This window comes from Gossypium raimondii, chromosome 11, assembly GCF_025698545.1.
Source record: "Gossypium raimondii isolate GPD5lz chromosome 11, ASM2569854v1, whole genome shotgun sequence".
Lineage (NCBI taxonomy): Eukaryota > Viridiplantae > Streptophyta > Magnoliopsida > Malvales > Malvaceae > Gossypium > Gossypium raimondii.
Window position 1 is genome coordinate 29,417,532 of NC_068575.1, and position 26,216 is coordinate 29,443,747.

The window sequence follows — 26,216 nt, forward strand, 5'->3', positions numbered from 1 at the left end:
CACAAACATTATAAGCATGAATCAAATAAATATTATTTAATCAAAGCAATCATCCTAGATTAAATAAAATTAAGCTAACATTGTTCTAAACAAGAACAAAGAACACATAGCAAACATCTTTATATTAAATTAAAGAAAAGGAAGATTAAACCCAATTCAGAGTGGCTGTCACTCAAGACTCTAACGATGAGGCTCCTTCATTCATTTGCTTTGCTCATTTGCTGATGGCTCTCCAAGGTGGGCGACCAAGTGTTCTTTAAGAGGCTTAATTGCTAAAATCTCTATGAAGAGATGGTGCTAGGCATGGGAATGGAAAAGGCTAAGAGAATTTGAAGAAAATAGAGAATGATGAATAATGGGAATGAATGAGGAATGATTGAGGGATGCTTGAGGGATGATGAATGAAGGAATGAGAGGGTCTTGTTTATAGGTGAGGAGAGGGGGATAGTTTGCTAAAAATAATGGATGTTAACCTCTTCAAATTTCCTTAAATTTTCACTGGCCATGCTTAGTGGCTTTTGACTTGATTTTTTGCTTGATTTTTAAGCAATTTTGGATGCCACACAATTCAGGACTGAGACTCGATCAATCGTAAATCTTCGGGCAAATATCTAATTTCTTCAACACTACAAGGACCCTGTGTAATTAAACCAAAGAATGGCTTAAATGGGCAGCCATGTGTAGCCGAATATTGGGTTGACTTGGTCTCCAATTTGGACGGTTTTGTAATTTAGCAAAGCTATCCGACCTATTTAGAATAAATCAACAAGTTAAAGGACCAAAGAATAAAATTTATCCAATTCAATTAATTAATTAAAACCCAAATTATTATTGACATATTTTAAAATGAATTATTAAATATAATTTTATATTTTACTATTTAATTTAATCGTGCATGGCCCACTTTATGTTTTAAAAATATAATATATTCAAATTAATATAAAATAAGTCGTTTATTGCATGAAAACTATATAATAAAGCATAAAATCACATTTTAATAATTTCTATATCCTAATTTCATATTTTCACATATTTTATTAATTTATTAATAAATTACTCAGTTTTAACTACGAATTTAAGTAAAAAGATGATAAATTACATAGGAAAAATCCTATATATTTTTCCATTTACAGAGACAATACTCACTCATCACTTTATTACTTGATTCGATGTGTATACTCACACATTTGCATTACACATTCACATGCGACAAGTTTTTGGCGCTGTTGTTGGGGATCAATAATATTGGTGAAAATTTGGTGTGTTATTCCCTGTTTAATTTTGTTAGTTTCGCTTAATTAGTTGTTTTGGTTTTTTGTTTTTTAAGATTTTTGTTGGTGCATGAGTAGAAATTTTTTTTTCAGTTGATCATTATTCTTTTCATCGAGAAATTGAGAAAACCTTGAGAAGAAGGAGAAAAGAATTTTTAGGCTGCATATTCAAGCTCAACATTTCCAGCTAAAGCTCGTGATGTTTCAAATGTTACAAACTGTAGGGTAGTTTAATGGATTGCCTATTGAAGATCCACGGTTGCACTTAAGACTCTTTTTGGAAGTCTACGATTCATTCAGCCAGTATGGTGTTCCTGAAGATACCCTGAAACTGAAGTTATTCCCTTATTCAATGTGAGATCCACCAGAGCATGGTTAAATGCATTGCCATTAGGTACGGTGGCTTCTTGGAATGAACTTTGTCAGAGCTTTCTGCTAAGATATAATCCTCCAAACATGAATGCCAAATTTAGGAACGATATTACGTCTTTTTGGCAAACTAAGGATGAAACATTATATGAAGCATACGAGCAATTTAAGAAGTTAATTAGAAAATGCCCAATGCATGATTTTCAACATTGGACGCAAATGGAAATGTTTTACAATGGATTGAATGTGTATATAAGGATGGTGGTTGATGCATCTGCGAATGGGACTTTTCTTGATAAATCGTATAATGAGGCATATGAAATCCAATATTTGAACACATATAATTTGGGGTGGAAGCAACATCCCAATTTCAGTTGGAGTAATCAAGGGATGGTAAATTCCAGCAATGTTATTCGTCAAAATGTTGCAAGTACACCATCTGGATACAATCAACCTATGCTACGGAAAAGTGAGTAGCAAAATTCAGCTTTGAGTTCTTCATCTATGGAAGATCTATTGAAGGAATACATGGCTAAGAAAGATGCTATCATTCAAAGTCAAGTTGCATTTTTAAGAGCTTTAGAAAATCAAGTGGGACAAATTGCCAAAGCCTCAAGCTCAAGACTGCAAGGAGCATTACCGAGTGATACTGAGAATTCACAATCTCAAGGGAAGGAATAGTGCACAGCCATTACACTTAGAAGTGGTACGCAGCTACCAGGAGTTGTTAATGACACCACTAATGAAGAAAGTAGTTCAAATTTCACAGATAAGAAGAATTCAGAACTAATAGTGGAGCGGGATACAAAAGAAAAAAACAACCAAAAAAATATTGAAGTAGATTCATCTTGTATTTTCCTTAGTGTTTCCAAAAATCTAAATAATATTTCGATTTCAAGAAATTATTGGATGTCCTAAAGCAATTACATATCAACATTCCATTGGTAAAAGCATTGGAAAAAATTCTCAACTATGTAAAATTCATGAAAGATATCTTATCAATGAAGAGAAGGTTAGAGGAGTTCGAAACTGTTGCTCTCACTGAAGGATGCATAGAAATGCTGAGAAACAAATTGCCATCAAAACTGAAGGATCTAGGGAGTTTTACTATACCTTGCTCTGTTGGAAATCATTATGTAGGCAAAGCATTATGCGACTTAGGTGCAAGTATAAATCTAATGCCTATGTATGTTTTCAGGAAGCTGGGAATAGGGAAGGAAAGACCTACAACTATTACATTGCAAATAGTTGATCGTTCATATGCACATCCAGAAGGTAAAATCGAAGATGTGTTGGTAAGAGTTGAAAATTTTATTTTTTCCAACAAATTTTATTATCTTAGAATGTGAGGCTAATAAAGAGGTACAAATCATACTTAGGAGACCTTTTCTAGCAACCGGTAAAACATTAATTGATGTACAAAAAGGTGAATTAACAATGAGAGTTAATGATCAACAGAGAACCTTTAATGTTTTCAATGCCATGAAGTGTGCAGATATAAATGAAGAACGTCACGCCGTTAAGATTGTTGACACAATAGTTCAGGAAGAATTTGCATAATTTTATCACAATAATTTTAATGATGATGTAGACTCATTTGATTTAATTGAAGCAGAAGTGATTGAAGAGCTTGGTGAAATGATGGATGCTAAGCAAATTGAGAATGGATCAACGAGAGTTTCAAATCATTAAATTTATTGAACCGTCCTTTTAAACCTCTTTGACCATCCATAGAAGATTCTCCTACGTTGGAATTGGAGCCTTTTCCAATACATCTGAAGTATGTTTACTAGGGAGATAAGAACAAATTGCCAATAGTTATCTCTACGGCATTGACATTAGATCAAAAGGCTCAATTGTAGAAACTTTTAAAGAAATATAAGAAGGCATTAGGGTGGACGATTGTGGATATTAAAGGAATTAGTCCAGGAATTTGCATGCACAAGATATTACTGGAGGATTGCCATGGCAAATCTACCGAGCATTAGAGAAGACATTAGAGAAGACTGAATCCCATTATGAAGGAAGTTTTCAAAAAGGAGATTATTAAATGGCTGGATGTTGGAATTATATACCCAATTTCTGATAGTTCTTGGGTGAGCCTTGTTCAATGTGTACCTAAAAAAAGGGGTGTCACCGTGGTAAGCAATGATAATAATAAACTCATTCCTACTCGTACTATCACGGGATGCAGGGACTATCGAAAACTCAACAAAGCAACAAGGAAATACCATTTTCCTCTACCATTTATTGACCAAATGTTAGATAGATTAGCAAGGAAAGCAGTCTATTATTTTCTTGATGGTTATTTGGGATACAACTAGATTGCCATAACTCCTACTGATCAAGACAAGAGCACATGGTGGAACTTTTGTGTTCCGACAAATGTCATTTGGATTATGCAATGCCCCTACAACATTTCAACGTTGCATGATGGAAATATTTTTGAACATGGCAGAGAAATATTTAGAAGTTTTTATGGATCACTTCTCGGTATTTGGCGATACTTTTGAAGACTGTTTAAAAAATCTGGAGTTAGTTCTTTCTCGTTGTGAAGAAACCAACCTTGTCCTCAATCGGGAGAAATGCCACTTTATGGTTTGTGAAGGCATTGTTTTAGGGCATAAAATTTCATAGCGAAGGATTGTCGTCGAGAAGGCAAAAATTGAGGTTATTGAGAAATTGCCACCGCCCTCCACAGTTAAAGGTATTCACAAATTTTTTGGCCATTCAGGATTCTATCGATGATTTATCAAAGATTTTTTGAAAATATCCAAACCTTTGTGTACATTGTTAGAACATAACAGATCTTTCAATTTTGATGAGCCGTGCTTACAAGCATTTGAAGAATTGAAAAAATGAATAGTCACAACACCAATAGTCATAGCACCAGGTTGGACTTTACCTTTCGAACTTATATGTGATACTAGTGATTTTGTCGTAGGGGTAGTACTTGGGCAAAGAAAGGACAAGTTATTTCATGCTATCTACTATGCAAGTCATACGTTGACAGATTCAAAGCTTAATTATACCGCCACTGAGAAGGAGCTGTTAGTTGAAGTATTTTCCTTTGACAAATTCAAAGCTTATTTAGTGGGCACCAAAGTTACAGTTTATACGGGACACTCTGCTATTAAGTACTTAGTGACCAAGAAAGATGCCAAGCCTAGATTAATTAGATGGACACTACTACAGCCGAAATTTGATTTGGAAATTAGAGATAGGAAACGCAAAAAAATCAAGTGGTTGATCACTTGTCTCGAATTGAAGCAGGAAATGAATACGATAATATACAAAGCATACAAGATGATTTCCCAAATTTGTAATTGTTAGTTGCCATGGCATTACCATGGTATGTCGATACCATAAACTTTTTGGTTAGTGGATTGTTGCCACTTGAGCTCACAAATCAATGAAGAAGGAAATTTATCCATGATGCCAAACAGTATTATTCGGATGAGCCATTTTTATTCAAACATTGTGCAGACCAGATAATTTGGAAGTGTGTTCCAGATGACAAGATTCAAAGTATTTTATATCATTGTTATTCAGCACTTATAGAGGACACTTTCAGGGCATGAGAACTGCTACAAAATTTCTTCAAACTTGTTTTTATTGGTCATGGATTTTACAAGCTTGTGATCACTATTAAAGAACTGGAAATCTATCGATGAGGTATGAAATGCCCTTCCAAACTATTTTAGAAGTGGAACAATTTGCGTATAGGGAATTGATTTTATGGATCCATTTCGACCTTCTTGGGGCAATGTATACATACATGTAGTTGTTGATTATGTCTCCAAATGGGTTGAGGTTGTTGCTCTACCAACGAATGATGCCAAATCGGTACTAAAATTTCTACATACGAATATTTTTACCAGGTTTGGTATCCCTTGTGCTCTAATTAGTGATGAAGGTTAACACTTTGATTGCAAATTAGTTGCTAATGCTCTGAACAGGTATGGAGTTAAACATAAAATTTCCACGGCATACCATCCCCAGACAAATGGACAATCGGAAGTCTCTAATAGAGTGATTAAACCAATTCTGGAAAAGGTAGTCAATCCCACTAGCAAAGATTAGACATCCAGGTTGGATGGAGCTTTGTGGGCATATCCCATTGTATTCAAGACACCATTAAGGATGTCGCCTTTCAAGCTTGTTTATGGGAAACACTGTCATTTACCCGTTGAACTTGAACATAAGACATATTGGTGTATTAAGAATTTGAATATGGATTAGAGTGCTACTGGTACTAACCGTCTATTAGAGTTGAATGACATGGAAGAATTCATAGCACAAGCTTATGAGAATGCCAAGTTGTACAAAGAAAAGACCACACGATGGCATGACAACAAGATTTAGCCATAGCAATTTGTACTTGGATATCAAGTCTTGTTATTTAATTCCAGGCTTAAATTGTTTCCTGGAAAATTAAAATCTCGTTGGTCTGGCCCATTCGAGATAGTGCATGTCTATCCTCATGGACCTATAGAAGTCAAAAACGGTAAGACTGGTTCTACTTTCAAAGTCAGTGGCCAACGATTGAAACATTACTTTGGAGCTCTTATAATTCGTGATAAAAATTCCATCACTTTTCGAACTGCTTAATATTTCTCCCTTGCATTGTTTTATTCATTTACTTTGTTTTTAATTTCTTTGTTTAGCTTATTGAATAAGTTTACTTGAATTTTATTTTCTTTTGTTGCAAGCACATTACGACCCAGGTATGTAGAAATTAACCCATTTAACATATTAGTTAAATTGAGTTTAATAATTTTTTCTATTATTTTTCTTTTTCCCACTCTTTTTTTTTGTCAGGGCACAAATTTAGGTTAATCTTATCCCCCACGTCATTGTTATATTTTCTCTCACATTTTACCCGACTTGTTTCATCTTCTTCACCCTTTTCTATTTTTACTCCATAAAACTATAAATGTCTCACCTTTTTCACTTTCGAGTCACTATTTTCTCTCATATGGCTCGCCAAGCACCATCTTCTTCCACCTCTGTGCATCCGCAAACATTCTTTAGCAAAATTGTGGAAGAAAAGTATAACTAAAGCATATCAAAGAGACCATTTTGTCTGGAAAAATGTCTCTTTTTCGATGATGCCCCCCATATGGGCTACTCTAAAGCGATATCTTCTGTCATGGAAAAACTTGAATGGAAAATCTTCTGTCTCCACCATGATGACGTCCTCACCACGGTAGTGAAAGAATTTTATGCTCATCTCACCTCCCCTGATAATGCTTCTATATATGTGTGTGGTGTCTTAGTGTTATTCGATGAAGACTCAATTAATGCACAATATGGGTTATCTGATGGCCCTGATGAACACTCCCAATTTGTTAAGACCATGACAATTGAAGGACTTAACCAAGTTCTGATAGATTTATGTGTAGAGGGAACAAAGTGGATAGTTTCTCAAAATATAGGATCTAGTATCATTTCTTTAAAACTCGTCTCATCCCTTCTACTCAAAACTCAACTATTTCAACAGAACACCTATTATTATTGTACTCGATTATGACGGGCAGAAAGATAAATGTTGGAAACATCATCTTTAGAGAAGTCCACCACTGCTCCCAAAAGAGTACCGGTAACTGAAATTTTCCCTGAGATTATTGTACTCGATTATCGTCGCTCAGTACAACACTTTGTCAAAGGGTGAAGGTTCCTATTCAAACGTATGAAGAAACAATCCCCAACATAGGAGCCATAACAAAGCAATTTACCCTGAGATTTTCTAGGAAGGAAATGCCACAGCATCCAGTGTGAATCCCCAAACTCGACCGGGATGGACCGGCCCGAATTCAAAGCGTTACATTAGCCACCCAAGCAACTCTCTAGCTAACGACCACCCGATGCACACCCCATCCTTATAACACCTCATTTATGACTAATTAACTAGAATTTATTAACGCGGAAGCTATTTGTGAACCATTTTAAAACTTTTTCCAAGTATTTAAACCTAATGGTATTTTAGTCATTTTACCACCTAAGGTTAAACTATCCCGATTTTATTTCTAAATAGTTACCAACCTTCTTTAGTCAAATTATGCAAGCCCTAAAAAATTCAGCTTAATTCAAGTTCATTTATTATGTCTAATTTAAATATTATTATTAGGGACTAAATCCTAACTTGTACAAACTTCTATTACACTTTCCAAATTAAAAATTAAGAGTGTTTCTACCAAATATTAAAAGTTAAATATCTAATCCTAAAATATTACCAAGTTTCCCTATCATTAAAGGCTTCAATTAATCTAATCAAGTTTTAGGACTAAATTATAAATTAATCAAATTAGAATACTAGATTACAAAAACCAAAACTCAAACCCCCAAAAACACACACGACCGTGTCCCTAGCCTGTGTGTCATTTAAAAACCCAATTTTACATATTTTACTTACTCATTAAACTTAAAATAGCTACAATTAATTACTATAAACATCCAAACATCTCCAAGTTAATTTATTCACAACAAATATGCAACAATTAATCAAAATTTAACACCCAATTACACGCTTCACAAACACCAATTAATTTACACAAGCTACATACCTTAGCTGCAAGCAATCTACTCTATGGTAAGCTTCAATTAAACATTGTTAGTCTAAAATACATGCTTCATACCCCGTGTTATCGACCACCGCATGAACACTCATCAACATACTATAAATAAAACATCAATTAGACATAAAATCATATATTACAGCAATTATAAAATTACAAAAATTAAAGCCCAAATTTTAATGTCCAGTGTCCATTACAAGTAAAATAACACCTAGTCCCAAAAGCATCACAATACCCCTATATAGTCTCTAAAGTAAATTTCTTAAGCCACGACCGAGCCTTATTCTTGGATCGCCCTTGCACTTGCTTCTCGACTCCTTATGCCCCAAAATTCTCTGTACAAAATGTGAGGGTGTGAGCTTAAAAAGCTCTATGATCGATAGTAAAAACATCAAGTAATTTGCACCCAATCATGCATAAATAAAAGCAATTAGCATTGATTTTTCGGTCACAACATGCTAACATTTAACCATAAAATCACATGTTATTTCAAGAATTAAGAATAAATTTTTCCATGACATGTAAAATCATCTTTTAACACATAAGCATTAAATTATATTGGCACAATAAATCAATTATATTGGCATAATACATCCCTAGAAATAAGTAAACGTGTGATCTTACACTGGATAAATAGATCTCTGAACTCTCATAAATCAAATACAATCCTCCAAATTGAGCGGCCCAAAGCCACATGCTCCTTTATAGCGCCTCAAATAACCCGATGAGTGGAGACTCAAGCTCAACACTCTCTTATCTATTCCAAAAAAATCAGTCCAACAATAGCCATATGCTCATAATATCACAAATAATGGTGAGTACGCACAAATCCTATGACATGCCAGCTATATCCAATGGATCTACCATGCAATGTTGTCAATATAATCATACGTACAAGGCATAAAAGTTGTGATTTAATCACTTAATTTAGGATGTTAAAATGCAAATAAAAGCATGTTGCTAAGAAATTTTAACATTAATAAAATTAACCATAGCAAATATCATTTTCCCAATATTCATATACCAATTAGAACACCTTTGTCAAATGATCAATCAATAAGCACTTCATGCACTAAATATCAATTTATCCCATACAATTTAGTCATACTAAAACCATAATACACAACTTACCAAACTAATTGCTATTTTGCTCTTTTATAAAATAAAACCTATTTTTGCAAATCCAACCATCCAATATGCAATTAAGTTATTAATAACACCAATTAAACCTTTAATTTAACACATAATCAGGCCAAATTACCAAATTGCCCTTAATATCACTCACCCCTACACTTATCTCTTTAAGCAAAAATATGTTCAAACAAGAAAGTTGTAGCTTCAATTCAGATTTGCACATTCCTCTTCTTGATGTGGAGCTTTAATAGAGAAAAAAATATGCATTACAAACTAACAATAGCAAAAAGAAACATGAAATTTGATAAAGTATACGAATCTAAATCATTGCACTAAACTACAATATCGATGTTGCACAACTAAGCCAAAATATGAGATTCCTCAACAAAACTCCCTTTTCAGCTCCTCAAACCACTTCTAGTCTTCATTCCTAGTCCAATATCATGTACTCTAAGTGTTAATTTCATCATTTAATTCGTTTCATAAATTTCCAGAAAAATCATCCATGTCTTTTATCAAATTCGAATTTCTCAAAATTAATCTATAAAACATGATTGATCTTTTGGTTTAAGATTAAAAACCTCTTATTAGACCTATTATGAGCTTAGACATCTATTAGTATTTGGATTCCAACTCAAAATTAAAGATCCACCATTGTTGATCCTCAAGGTCAAGAAATAAGAAATTAAAAATTAAAATACATTATAATCACTTAAAATAACAAATAATGGTTGAAATCAACGTAAAAAAAGTTTAGAGATGATGATTACCTTCAATTGAACTCAAATCATTGATTTGGAAGTTTGAATCAAAATGCTTGAAGAAATTCGGATGACTTTTTTCCCAACTTTGAAAATTATTTCGAGAGATTTTACAGAGAAATTTGGGAGAGAAAGCGTTTAGATCTATTCTCTAATATTCAGTATATGAAAACAAGCAAAAAAATGAGAGAAAAAGCTCTCAATTTGGGTGAAAAATGAGTGAAAAGTGAAGTAGTTATAGAGTTTTTAAAACTAAAACCCCCACCTGATTTTCAAAATTTGGGGAATTTGCCATCAGGCCACTCCCCCTTTTCCTTGTTGTACAATTTGCTCCTTTCCTTCCAAAATTCAAATTAGTCACATTTAATTAATATTTTAAATCACCCAAATAAACTCCCATTTTAAATTATATTTAAATTCCAATTAAACCCAAAATATTTATTGTTACCCAAAAATTATTTAAAACCGTAAAATTAATTTTTCTAAAAATATTTTTATTTTTCGGAATATTATTTACTAATTTTTAGATGAAATTAAGCTCACTAATTAACCCGATTAATTCCCAATTTTAACTTGGAACCTGATAAACTTACCCAGAACTACTAGACCTATTTTCGGGGCCTCACAACTCTCCCCTTCTGAAAAGAAATTTCATCCTCAAAATTTACCGAAATCGAATAGGTACGGATACAGACGTTTCTTCATATCTTTTGACTCTCAAGTGGCTTTCTCAGTCTTATGGTTGCGCCAGAAAACTTTCACCAATGGAACTATTTTATTGTATAACACCTTGACCTCACGTTCTAGGACTGCAACCAAGTCCCTCATATGAAAGATCAGATCGAACTTTAATCCCCTCAATAGGAACAACATGAGAAGGATCTGATCTATACTTGCAAAGCATGGAAACATGAAAGACACCGTGACTGTGCTCAATGTTAGGAGGCAACAGAAGACGATAACAAATTAGTCCAATCCGCTTAATAACCTCGTAAAGGCCAATGAATCTCAAACTGAGCTTACCCTTCTACCCGAACCTTAAAACCTTCTTCCAAGGTGAAACCTTCAGAAATACCTTATCACCAACCTGATACTCGATATCTTAATGTCTCAAGTTAGTATAAGATTTTTCTAATATGATGCAGCCTTCAACCACTCACAGATAAGATTCTCATTATCCTTGATCTCATGAACTAAATCGGGACTCAAATTCCTCTTCTCCTCCATGTTAGACCAATGTAATAGAGTCTTACACTTCCTATAATAAAGTGCCTCAAACGGAGACATCTGAATTCTCTACTGATAACTGTTGTTGTATTCGAACTCAACGAACAGCAAATGATGATCCCGATTGCCACCAAAACTGATAGCATAAATCCGAAACATATCCTCGAGAATTTGGATCACTCTCTCAGACTGAACTTTTGACTGTGGATGATATGTTGTACTGAAGCGAAGCTTCAAACCCAAAGCCTCATGCAACATTTTCTAGAATCTCAACATAAACCATGGATCTCGATCCGAGATGAAAGAAACTGGAACTCCATGCAATTTGACAATCTCTCTAATGTTAAGCTCATCCAACTGTTGCAAACTAAAGGTCGTACACACAAGTAAGAAATGCGCACACTTCGTAAGTTGATCCACTACCACCCAAACAGAGTTATCCTGAGATGGTGTGAACAACAAACCCAAAACAAAATTCATCGTGATTCACTCTCAGTTCCACTCTGGAATCCTGATCTGCTGAAGAAACCCAGACGGACATTGATGTTTAGCTTTAACCCTTTTGCAAACTAAACATCTACCAACAAAATCAGCTACGTCCTTCTTCAACCTAGGCCACCAATACAAAACCCAAAGTTCCTGATACATATTGTTCCCACCAGGATGCATAGCATATGAACTACTATAAACCTTAGTAAGGATCATATGTCTCAGATCCTCATCCACCGAAACACATATCCAACCTCTAAAACAAAGGACACATTCAGCATTGAGATCAAAATCTCTAAGAACACCCAACTCAACCTGACGGATACGACTCACCAAACTCTCATCAAATGGTTGTCTCTCTTGAATCTGCTGCACAAGGGCCGGCTTCACCTAAAGCTCAGCCAACAAACCACCATCCTCGAAAATTGATAACTTTGTGAACATTTCCATTAAGTCAACTAAAGACTTACGACTCAAGGCATCAGTGACAACATTTACCATTCCCGAATGATACTCAATCACATAGTCATACTGCTTTAGCAATTCAATCAAGCACCTCTGTCTTAAGTTTAACTCCTTCTGGGTAAGGAGATACTAAAGACTCTTGTGATCGGTGTAAATCACACAGCTCTCACCACATAGTAGTGACGTCAAATCTTGAGTGCAAAGACTACAGCAGCAAACTCTAGATCATGGATCAGATAGCTACACTCATGTGATCTCAGCTGCCTCGACACATAAGCTACTACATTTCCCTCCCACACCAGCACACAACCTAATCCCATGTAAGAAGCATCACTGGAAACAACATACTTCTTACTAGATTTTGAATATGTCAATACAGTTGTTTCAGTTAAAATTGATTCCAGCTTCTCAAAACTCTTCTGCCTCACATCAGTCCCCTCAAAGGTAGAGTTCTTCTGAAGCAACTTCATCAATGAAGTAGCAATACTCAAAAAATGCTTGACGAAATGACGATAGTAACCAGCTAATCCAAAGAAACCCCTGGTCTCAGACACAGTACTTGGTGGCTTCCAATCCAAGATCACCTCAACCATCTTCAGATCAACTCGAATACACTCGGCTGAAACGAAATGAAAAAGAAAAAGCCATTTCACAAAGCCATAACTCACACTTACTTAACTTAGCATATAACTACTTCTCCCACAAAACATGAAGAACCACTCCCAAATGCTCGTCATGCTCATCCTCCGATCGAGAATACACCAATATATCATCTATGAAAACCACAAGGAACTGATCCAGATGGGAATGGAATACACAGTTCATCATGTCCATAAATGCGGCAAGTGCATTCGTCAACCCAAATGGCATGACAAGAAACTTGAAATGCACAAAATGAGTTGTAAAAGCCCTTTTCATAACATTAGCATCCGTCACCTTCAACTGATAGTATATAGACCTCAAATCAATCTTCGAGAAAATCAAAACTCCCCAAAACTAGTCAAACAGATCATTGATCCTCGAAAGTGGATACTTATTCTTTATGGTCAACTTATTTAGCTAGCGATAATCAACGCACAACCTCAAAGTCCCATCCTTCTTCTTCACAAGCAGAACTGACGCTCCCCACGGTACACACTCGGTCAAATGAAACCCCAGTCCAACAACTCTTGCAACTGATGCTTCAACTTGTCTAATACTTTAGGTGCTATACGGTAGGACGCAACTGACACTAGAGTTGTACCAGGATAGAGTTTAACACCAAACTCAACTTCTCTATCCCGCAATAAACTAAGTAACTCTTCAGGAAAAACATCCAAAAAATTACAGACTACACAAATCTCATCCAACCTCAACTCGCTACTGTTAGCATTCAAGACATAGGCTAGATAAGCTTCGCAACCCTTCCGGACCAACTTCTCGGCTCTGAGTGCAAAAGTCACATTAGAAAGCAACTCAAATTTCTCTTCAACAACAACAACTTCGGAAACATCCACGCAACACAAAGTCACCATCTTCCCTTCACAATCAACATTCGCCCAATGCTCAATTAAATACCTTTAACAAATAAAACTCAACTTTTGTACTTTTTACAATTTAGGCCTTTAGACTAAATTGAGTGCCCAAACGTCAAAATTTTTGAATGAAATTTTAACGAAATCTTTCCGTGAAATTGTAGACCATAAAAATATAGTAAAAATAAAATTTTCCTCTTCGGATTTGTGGTCTCAAAACCACTGTTCTGACTGTTACACCTCTCACACAGGACTTGGATGTGTGCTAATGCAGTAAGGGAAAATGGTAGCTTATGCTTCTAGGAAACTGAAGGTTCATAAGCGTAACTACCCAACTCACTACTTGGAGTTGGTAGTAGTGGTGTTCGCACTTAAGATTTGGCGATAGTACTTGTATGGTGAGAAGTGTACCATTTATACAGACCACAAAATTCTCAAGTACTTACTCATGCAAAATGAGTTAAATTTGTGACAAAGAATATGGATAGAGCTACTGAAGGATTACGACTCTGTGATAGAGTATCACCCTAGCAAGCTATATATGGTAGCATATACACTGAGCAAAAAGCCTATGAGTGAGCTGTGAGCTCTGTTCATGTAGCTAATTGTACCAAAGTGAGACCAACATTGTCAAAACAAATAAAAGAGAAACAAGCCTCAAATGTACAGTTGGAAAAGAGGGTGCGCCAAGTGGAATAAGGAGCGAGAGGGGACTACGCATTAAATAGTGAAGGAGTACTATATTTTCATGAAAGACTTTGCGTCTCAAGAGACAAGGAGCTTCCACAGATGACTCTTAGTGAAGCACACAATAGTCCTTATGTAATGCATCCAGGAAATAACAAGAAGTATCGTGCCCTTCGCGAACTGTATTGGTGGCTGGGATTGAAATGAGTTGTTACATGATTTTTGGCGAAGTGATTAACTTGTCAAAAGGAAAAGACAGAGCACCAGAGTCCTTTAGGACTATTACAACCACTAAAAGTTCCAGAACAGAAGTGGGAAATGATTACCATAGATTTTGTGACAAGATTGCCCATGACCGTGACCAAGAAGGATGTTATTTGGGTGATTGTAGATCACCTCACAAAGAGTGTGCATTTTCTAGCTGTTCGCACTAACTATGCTATGCAAAGGCTTACAGAGATTTACATTACTAAGATATTGAGACCACATGGTGTCCCAGTTTCCATTACTTCCAATCAAGATCCTCTATTTACTTTGAGATTTTGGAAATGTCTACAAGAAGCTTTGGGCTCAAAGCTTCAATTCAGTATTGATTATAATCGTCAAATAGATGGCCAATCTGAGAGAGTGAGACAAGTGTTGGAAGGCATGCTGCGAAGTTTTGTTTTGGAGTACACAAGAAGCTAGGAACATTATTTACCCTTGGCAGATTCTGCCTATAACAATAGTTACCAAGCAAGTATTCAAGTGACACCTTTCGAAGCACAGTATGGAAGGAGGTGTTGAAGACCCCTATAACAGCCCGTTTTCAGTTAAATTAAAAAAGTGGTTTTGGGGCCACAAATCTAATGTAGAAATATTAATTTTATTATTTTAATGTCCACAGCATGTTAGTATTACCGTATAAATTATTTTTGAAAAAAAGTTGTTTGCATGCTTAATACGATAAAAAGGACTAAATTGCAAAAGGTGCAAAATTTGAGTTCTAGAAGCTAAAGGGATTTAATAGCTACAAAATTAAATGGTTAGAGGGTTTATTTTGTAAATAAACCATTTTTTATTAAGTGGACTCTTATGGACATCTTTTTAATGATTTTAAAAATAAATAGTAAAGGTTACTTTAGTAATTTCATAAATAAATTAAAACAAAAATAAGAAAAGATGGTATCATCTTCTCAAGTGCATCATCCACCGAAATTTTAAGAGGAAAAAATCCATTAGAGAATCTATCATATTCGGCCAACCCGCCAAAGCTTGCATGGTATGACTTTTTTCATCTCGTTTTTAATGATTTCTATGGTTTTGGAGTATTTGTAGCTTAATCTAGCTAACCAGGAACTAATTTGCAAAACTGTTAAAAGATTAAAGCTTTTCCATGACTTAATTCATGCTTTTCATGAAGTTTAATGGTAGAAAATAAATCCTTGTTGTTAGATAAACAACTTTTGTTAAGTGATTTTTGATTAATTTGTCAATTAGGTATTAAATTGAAAAAAATGTGAAATATTCATGGTGTAATTTGTGAAATAATGAAATTTGTGAGTTGCTATGAGCTTCTATGAAATTTGGCTAGGCATGGGTAGGGGTGAAATTACATGAATTTCAATTTACGAGCCTAAGGACTAATTTGAAAAGAAATTAAAACATTAGGGGCAAAAGTGTAATTTTAAAAATGTGAATTTGGATTGAATTGAATAGAATAATTATTATATTAATTAAATTTATTAATTTAGATAAAGATAGGCCACATACGGCTCTAGATCGAGGCAAAAAAAAAGCTTTGGACTAATCGACTACATTTCTACTTTTGGCCAAACTATGCATATGGTTATGTATGTTTAATCGTGGTGATTGAGGTGCCTTTTAGGCATATTGGTTGTATGCTTCTGTACCATATTTGGATCACTTGATTATGTATGTTTTTTGTGCAATTTGAAGGCTTGTTTTTATGTGGAAAATTGATTGTAGGTAGATGCATGAATGAGTGAGAAAAATGGTTTGGAAATGGCCTATTTCTCGTCCACACGGCCAAAGACATGGGCGTATGTCTTAGCTGTGTATGACACACGACCATGCAACATGGTCATGTGTCCCCTGTAGCTTACAAAGGGTTGCAAGTCAGGCAATTACACGACCTGACACATGGGCATCTGGCTTGGCCGTGTGACCCAGTCAAAGAGTTACAAGGGCACGAACACGGGCTGGGACACGGCCGTTTGTCCCTACTTCGAATGTCCACATGGCCTGAGGCACGGGCATGTGTCTCAGTCAATAAAGTCACATGGCCGTGTGACCCCTGTAGTTTAAAAATTTTCACCTTTTTCCAAAAAATTCTATATGTTTTCGATTTAGTCTTGAATTGTTTCTAATGTGTTTTCAGGGCCTCGAGGGCTCGAATAAGGGAAAATATGTATATTTTTTATTGGATTTTGCTATGATTGATGACGTGAATTAAATGTTTTAAATTTTTTATCGTTTTGAATTGAAATCTCCAGTAATGTTCTGTAACCCTATTTTGGCAATGGATATGATTTAGGGGTGTTACAACCCCTATGTTGGGCTGAGTTTGATGAAAAGTGAATAGTTGGTCCTGAATTGGTTCACGATTCTAAGGACAAAGTAAAGTTGATAAGAAAAAGGTTAAGAGCTATTTCAGACAGAAAAAGGTCCTATGCAGATCTTTAAGACCAGGATATTGAGTATTAAGTGGAGAAGCATGTATTCCTTAAGGTCCTATGGAAGAAAGTCCTAAGTTTTGGGCAAAAAGGAAAGCTAAGTCTAAGGCTCATTGGTCTCTATGAAGTAGTAGAAATGATTAGTCCAGTAGCTTATCAACTGAAGTTGCCCAACCAACTTGATCGAATTCACAATGTGCTTCATGTATTCATGCTGAGTAAATATTGTGCAGACCTATCCCATGAAGTGTTAGTAGATAATATTCAAGTATGACCTGATTTGACTTATGGGGAAGAGCCATGAAGATTGTGGCTCGCAACGTCAATGTTTTGTGAAGTAAAAGGATTTCTTTAGTTAAGGTGTTGTGGTGAAACCATAAGACCAACGAAGCTACTTGGGAAACGAAAGAATCAGTGAAGCAATAGTATCCTCATTCATTTACCAAAGACATTTTGAGCATGAAATGTCTTAAGTGGGAGAGAGTTGTAACATCTCGAGATCAAGCCTGGAAGTTCCGGCCTCGCAAGTAAGGGTTCGCCAATGTTTTGGTGAACTAGGGGTTCGCTAGTACTTCAGTGAACTAGGGAGTTCGCCGAAAAGGTATCAGTAAGGAGTTTGCCAATGTTTCAATGTTGCAGTATACTCCAAAAGATGCAGTAAAGGGGTTCGCCAAATTCATTGAAATAGTGTTTACTAGTCTATTTGGCAAACTGGAGTTCGTCAATTTGTTTAATGAGCTAGTGTTCGTCAGTTAAGTTGTGAATTGGAGATTTGTCAGCTGAGTTGTGAACTGGTGTTCGCCAGCCAAAGTAAAAGTTAGACTCAAATTAAGAAATAAAGATATGGTGTATCAATGAATACTTTTCATGCGAGTAATGCCTTTTCTAAGTTAGGTAGGGTATCCTAAGATTTCCAGGGCACTTAGTGCCTATAAATACGACCCTTACTCCATGAGAATTCTCTCGTAGAATATTATATTGTCAAGTCTCTGTTCTGAACCAAGTTCATAGCAACCAAGGTAAGCTTCTATTATGTTAGAGTTGATTGTCCAAAAAGTTAGGTTCACTTGCATGTGTAAATTCTATAAGTCTAATTTCCTTAGTATATGTGTGTTGCGAACCAACCGAACCATCTACCAGTAAGGATAAAGGCAAAGCCAAGCTTGTTTAGTCTCTCAATTTTTCGGGAAGTGGTTATGAATTGCCTAAGTGTGCTAACTACCAACTTTTCCAGTATGAATGTTTAGGGTTCATAACTTGTGTGTAAACTGCTATGTTTTTGAAGAGCCTTGTTTTTAAAACTAAGTTCCAAAAGTTAGTTTTCTTTAGACCTTTGTCATCAATATATTTTTTATGCTATGATTTTAAATATATGTTTTATTCGAGCTCCTAATCCAGCCTATGTTTTAAGATATGTTTCTAAAGTATGATTGTATAAACTATATTTTTATGAGCTTTTGTGTGAGCTCTATGTGAGAAAATTTTTCAAGCAAGCTCCTTATGCGAGCTCTCTGAGATAAGTCTATGTGCGTGCTCCTTTGTGAGCCTTGTGTTGGATATATTGGTATACCAAAGGATTGTGAGTACTCACCTATAAGTTCTATGATTTCGGGTGTTGAGGCCCTGGGACATGTAGAGAGATAAAGGAATATCGACCTTAGCTCCATTCACTGGGACATGTTGGTGTACAAAAGAGTGTATTTCTTCGCGCTGCACTTATGGGATATGTTATAAGGACTCTTTGAGTCAGTCTGAGGCATTATAAGGAGATCTGCATATCGAACAATTTCTTAGAAGATAAGTGTGGGTAAAACATATTTATGTTCCTCAGCCATTCTGAAAGGTGTGTTAAGAGCAAGAACATATCTTATGTTTCTAATCCATTCTAATAAAAAAATGATGTGGGCATGTTTCATGTTATACAAGTTTTATTTATGAGCTATGTTTTCAAGAATGATTTCTCTACAAGCAGAACTGAAACTGTTTTTAAAAACTTATATGTTCTTTCGATAAGCATGTAAAATGACGAACTAGGTCTCGCATCTTCATGCCTTTACTTGTTTTAGCATTATATTAGGAGTTTGGACTGTACATAAATGTTAGTTATTTTTAATTGCTTGAAGGGTTGTATGTGGTGGTGGGTTGGCGAGTGCAAGATGAGGAACAAGAAGTAAAAGAGTGAAGGTTTGCTGGGGCAAAGGCTTGGATAGTTTGTTAGCAAAATTGTCGCAGCAATACCGGGAAGATTTCCAATTATCACTCAAAGCGCACCGATCTTAGGCCCAATTGGACTTGTACGAGATATATCTACCAGAAAAAGAGAGAAAAAAATCATGGACTATTGGATTTACCCTAGGGGAACAATTATAAAAGCCAAAGGAGGAAACCCTAAAGATGACAGAGAAACAAAAAGATGAAAAAAGGGAGATCCGTAGGCAAAATAGAAGGTAGCTGCTGAGTAGAGACTGGAAGAGGAAGACGAAGGCAGTCTCTCTCAGCCCCCGCAGGACATTGCATCACTAGAGTGTAGGCCGAATAAGCGGAAGCTATGTTTTCAAAGTTCTTTCGTTATTTCTAGATTACTCTTTGTGAATTGATTTGATGAAATCGATATTGAATGTTACTTTTGATTTGAATTTTATTTACCAACCCATGAGCTAAATCTTATAGGGTTGGGATTACTTGATGAAACCCCTATTTTATTTTATGACTGAAGCATAGATCTACTTAATACAATGTTTCATTCAGTGGTTTTTTACAAAATTACATGTTTGCAAACTCTAGACATAGATAGATATGGAACTTGTTAATTAAATTAATCTAATTTTGACAACGTTAGGTTAATGAGATTGAAATTGAATGATATGAGCAAGTGTTCGACCAAATACTTGTAGCGGCCTCTAGACATAGAGCAGCGTTCATACAGAAAGAAAGTGCAGGGTACCGTGCTAAAGGCCTATAGTTACATAACTCTTACTTGAGGTCTTGTTCTCGATAGAAGAGACCATTCTAGAACTCTTCTGAGTAGTAGGTTGAGTATGATTTTGCCAAGGCATTATTGTTAGTAAGGGAAGATTCTTAGTATTCCTGACCTTCTAGATCAACATTGTACACCCTTTATCCTTGGCCATAATATCTTCGCCATAAAATTTTTAGTGTTTACTTGTTCGTTTGCATATCATTCAGGTAATTATTCTCGAATTTTCCATTGCATTCTTACTTGTGTCTTGCCATAGCATTTTCCATTATTTATCAGTTACACATATTGCACACATCATTATTCCTTTAAATTAACAATGCATTCTTAGCATTATTTTTGTCATAACATTACTCATACCTCACTTTAATAACTAAACCAAGTAATACAGTTCTAATCCCTGTGGAGACGATCTCACTCATCACTTTATTACTTGTTCGATGTGTATGCTTGTACAATTCACATATCATATCCACAACTGAAAAGTTTTTGGCACCATTGTTGAGGAATGGCAATTGGTGAAATTGGGTTTGGTTATTTTCTTTTCTTAGTTTTAGCTAACTGAGTTGTATTCAATTTCTACAAGTTTTCTGTCAATGTATGAAAAAAGGCATTCCTGCTAACGAAGAGTATCCTTTTAACCTAGAGATTGAAAGAACTTTGCGGGGGAGGCGAAAAGAGCTACATAATATGGCTAGGGAAGGGAATGATCTTGGTCTCAATGATGATCCAATTTATTAGGATGTTGATCCTCATATTCATCGTGTGATAGATGATCGAGATAGACCAATTCTGGAACTTATTGTTCCAATTTTGGATGATTTGAATTCAGGAATAATCAAACCACATATACAAACTCTGCAATTTGAGTTGAAACCGATAATGTTTCAAATGCAGCAAAAAGTAGGACAGTTGGTTGGATTACGCACTGAAGGTTCAAGACTGCATTTAAGACTTTTTCTAGAACTTTCTGACTCATTTAGACAATAGTGTGTTCCTGAAGATGCCTTGTTGCTTAGATTGTTTCCATACTCATTGAGAGATCGTGCAAGAGCGTGGCTGAGTATTTTACCATTGAGAACAGTGGCATCATGGAATGATCTATGCTAGAGATTTTTGCTATGGTATAATCCACCAAATATGAATGCCAAGATTAGAAATGACATCACATCTTTTTGGCAACCAGAGGATGAAACGCTATATGAAGCTTGGGAGAGATTTAAAGAATTACTTTAGGAATGTCCGATGCATGGATTCCAACACTGGACGTAAATGGAGATATTTTCTAATGGGCTAAATTCGCATACGAGGATGGTAGTTTATGCTTCTACTAATGGTAACCTGTTGGATAAATCTTATAATGAAGCATATGAGATTTTGGAAAAGATTGCCAACAATGATTATCAATATCCTACCACGAAGGTTGGGATGAGTAAGAAAGCTACTGGTACCATGGAGCTAGATGCAATCACTTCGCTGACAGCCTAGGTATCTTCTTTAGAGAATATGATTAAAACAAGGAAGAGACCCACTATAGTCCAGGAAATGAAATCAGCCAAACTATCGTGTGTTTATTGCAGTGAAGACCATGTGTTTGATGAATGCCCATCAAACCTAGCATCTGTATACTACATGGGTAATTTTAACCGGAATAATAACCCCTATTCCAATACCTACAATCCAAAGAGGAAGTAGTTTTCAAACTTTAGTTGGAATAACCAAGATGCAGGGAATTTAAACAATGTTGTGAGATAGAATGCTAATAGTGTTCCACTTGGTTAGAATCATCCTATGCCGAGGCAAAATGTTCAACAGGGTCAAGCATCATCTTTTACCTCTATTGAAGCCTTACTGAAGGAATATATGGCCAATAATGATGTTGTAATTCAGAGCTGAGTCCTTCAGAGCCCTTGAGAATGAAGTGGGGCAAATAGCAAATGCTTTTAATTCCCAGACGGAGGTTTGCCAAGCGATACTGAGAATTCATGAACATAAGGGAAGGAATAGTGTAAGGCCATCATTATCAAAGTGGGACACAGTTGGGTGATGTTATTTAATACAGCAATGTAGAATAGGTCCAGACACAACCATGGAAAGACTTTAGAATCAACTAAAAAGTATACTAAAACTGAGAAAGGTAAACAAAAGAATGCTTGTGTAGAATTAGATTATGTTGCCAGGAAAAATACCATAGCAAAACAATATTAGCAACCTGAAGGACAACCACCTCTACCTTTTCCTCAGTGATTTCATAATTCTAAACAGGATGTTCAGTTCAAAAGATTTTTTGATGTTTTAAAGAAACTCCATATCAACATACCGCTAGTAGAAGCTTTGCAGGAGATGCCCAATTATGTGAAGTTTATGAAATATATATTGTCAAAGAAGCGTAGATTAGGAGAATTTGAGATTGTTGCTCTCACTGAAGGGTGCAAGACAATGTTGATGAATAAATTACCTCCAAAGTTGAAGGACCAAAGAAGTTTCACTATTCCATGTTCAGTTGGAAATCATTATGTTGGTAAGGCATTATGTGATTTAGGAGCGAGGATAAATCTCATGCCAATGTTTATTTTCAGTAAGCTAGTAATTGGGAAAGTAAGACCTACTACGGTTGCGTTACAACTGACTGATTGGTCCTACGCACATCTGGAAGGTAAAATTGAAGATGTGCTGGTAAAAGTAGCAAAATTAACTTTCCCTGCGTATTTCCTTATTTTAGAATGTGAATTTGACCATGATGTGATAGTTCTTCTTGAAAGACCTTTTCTTGCTACTAGTTGTCCAGGATGTTCCACACCCTTGGGTTGATAGAAATAGCAGTAGAGGAATAGTTTGCAAAATTTTTGCCACAACAATTCTAATAGTGATGAAGACTTATGGAAGCCAAGCAGTTTATGGATAGACTAGGGAAGAAGTTTGAATCCTTGGATTTATCAGATCATTTTTGTAATCTTCCTAAACTTTGTATAGAGAAATCTCCCACACTGGAGTTGAAACCTTTGCCGCAGCATTTAAAATATGCATATTTGGAAGACAATAACACTTTCTTAGTAGTAATTTTTACGGATTTGACACCCGAGCAATAGGTCAAGTTGTTAGAAGTCCTTCGACGATCTAAGAACACATTAGGATGGACTATTGCGAATATAAAGGGAATTAAGCTTTCTGCATGCATAAAATTTTATTGGAGAATTGCCTTAGCAATTCTATTGAACAACAAAGAAGACTGAATCTGATCATGAAAGAAGTTGTCAAGAAAGAAATTATGAACTGGCTTGATGTTGGCATTATCTACCCGATTTTAGACATCTCATGGGTGAGTCCTATACAATTTGAACCCAAGAAAGGAGGTGTCACAGTAGTGAGTAATGATAACAATGAGCTCATTCGTACTCACACTGTCACAGGATGGAAAGTATGCATGGACTATTGCAAGCTTAACAAGGCAACTAGGAAGGACCATTTTCCCCTACCATTTATTAATCAAATGTTAGATAGATTAGCTGGGAAAGCTTCCTACTATTTTTTGGATGGTTATTCAAGGTATAATCAGATTCCCATAACTCCTAATGACTAAGAGAAGACACATTCACGTGTCCATATGGAAATTTTACATTTAGATGGATGCCATTCGGGTTATGTAATGCTCAGACAACCTGTCAGCGTTGTATAATGGCCATATTCTCAGACATGCTGGAAAGCTTCCTTGAAGTTTTCATGGACGATTTCTCTGTGTTTAGCAATGGTATTGGGGATTGCTTAAAAATTCTGGAATTGGTTCTGTGTCATTGTGACGAAAAAAATCTTGTTTTGAATTGGCGAGAATGCCATTTCATGGTTTGTGAAGGAATAATTTTTGGGATAGGATATCGTAACGAAGGATTGAAGTGGACAGAGAAAAAGTTGAAATAAAAGAAAAATTACCACCCCCCACCAGTGTCAAGGGTATTAGATGTTTTTTAGGTCATGCGGGATTTTATAGAAGATTCGTTCAGGATTTCACGAAGATATCTAAACCCTTGTACACGTTGCTGGAGCAAAATAGAGCTTTCAATTTCGATGAACATTGCTTGGTTGCTTTCAAGGAATTGAAGAAACGATTGGTAGCACAACCAATTGTAATAGCTCCAGAATGAACATTGCAATGTTGGGTAAACGGAAAGAAAAAGTGCTACGTGTAATATATTATGCGAGCAGAACCGTGACAGATCCACAGGTTAACTATACCACCACAGAAAAAGGATTTATATTATGGGAGCAGTGTTTGCATTCAATAAATTCTGCTCTTATCTAGTTGGTACCAAGGTCACAATCTACATGGATCACTTTGCTATTAAATATTTGGTGAGCAAGAAAGATGCCAAGCCAAGATTGATTAGGTGGATACTCTTGTTATAGGAGTTCGACCTGGAAATAAGAGATTGAAAGGGGACTGAAAATCAAGTGGTTGATCACTTTTCAAGATTAGAATTTGAAATTGAATATGGAAATGAAAAACTTATTAAAGAATTCTTTCCAGATGAGTAGTTGCTATTTGCCGTGGCATTACTTTGGTATGTCAATATAGTGAACTTCTTAGTAAGTGGTATGATGCCACCTGATCTCAACATCCAAAGAAGATGGAAATTCCTTTATGATGCCAAGCATTATTATTGGGATGAACCCTTCCTATTTAAGCATTGTGTTGATCATATAATTAGGAAGTGTGTCCATGATGACAAAATACCTAGCATTCTATAGTAGTGTCATTCAGCTCATTACGGAGGACACTTTGGAGGAATTAGAACTGCTACCAAAGTACTTCAATCAGGATTTTACTGTTCGGTTTTGTTCAAAGATGCTCATGAATTTTATCAGTCGTGTGATCATTGTCAAAGGACAGGAAATCTATTTAGGAGACACGAAATTCTGCTGCAGAATATTCTGGAGATTGAGTTATTTGATGTATGAGGAATAGACTTTATGGCTCATCTTCTTCCATAAGGGCCGAAATTTTCAAGGGACGCCATAGCTAGGGTTTCTTCACTTTCTCAAGCTCATAGTAACTGCATCCAAGCCCTGTTTTTAATGTTTTCTTATATTTTTGGAGTCCTCGTAGCTCGATTTAGCTTATTCTACCATTAATTCATGTTAGGGTTCATATTTGGAAAATAACCATAGGTCAAATGTGTTTATTTTGATGTTTTATGGTAGAATATGAAACTTGAAATTATGTTAAACAACCGTTTCTAGGCGATTTTAAGTGAAAACGAGTAAAACGACATAATCGGTAAAAATACCTAATGTTCATAAGTAAATGTTAGAGTGGGAATTTGATGTTTCCATAGAAGGGAAACATGTTCAGCATGTCATAAAACATAATAATAAGGGTGAAGTTTAATTTCTGAGCTTTGGGGCAAAAGTGTAAATATGCAAAAGTTTAGGGGCAAAATCATAATTTTACCAAAGTTTGAGTTAAGGATTGTTTTGATGAATGTGAGTATTAAATAAGCTAAATTTGCTATTATAGATCAAAAGGAACGAAATTTGGAGTTAAATCGGGGAAAGAAAAAGGTTGAGGACTAAGTTGCTAGATTTGATCGTATTTTGTATCGAGGTAAGATTACGGTAAATAAATGTAATATTTCAATAATTATTATTAATGTTGTTTTTTCCAGCAACTATTAACTTATTTCATGAAATTATTTAATGCTGACTCAAGTATGAGATGATAGAGAATTAGTGTTAAAAGGTCCCGTTGAAACATTAGGAATATATTGGATACAAATGTCGTGACATTAAGGGAATGAGGTCCCACGTAAGACCATGTCTGGGACATGGCATTGGCATTATTGAAGTTGTGAGAGGTCCCACGTAAGACCATGTCTAGGACATGGCATTGGCACTGAGATGAGAGGTCCCCTGTAAGACGATGTTTGGGACATGTCATGGGCACCGATATGAGAACTCCCATGTAAGACCATATATAGGATATGGCATTGGCAGCACATGAAACATCCCATGTAAGACCATGTTTGGGACATGGCTTTGGCATGTTATTATCAGATAGAAGACCCGAGGATCCTT

General features: G+C 35.6%; 2 non-coding genes across 2 annotated transcripts; both read right to left on the bottom strand.

Moving 5' to 3' along the window:
- Positions 1-1,736: 1,736 nt before the first annotated feature.
- On the bottom strand, positions 1,737-1,843 carry LOC128035007 (small nucleolar RNA R71). The gene has a single exon (XR_008191411.1). It is a non-coding gene; the product is annotated as a small nucleolar RNA R71 (small nucleolar RNA).
- Positions 1,844-21,296: 19,453 nt separating this feature from the next.
- LOC128035047 (small nucleolar RNA R71) lies at positions 21,297-21,403 on the bottom strand. The gene has a single exon (XR_008191451.1). It is a non-coding gene; the product is annotated as a small nucleolar RNA R71 (small nucleolar RNA).
- Between the last annotated feature and the right edge of the window lie 4,813 nt (positions 21,404-26,216).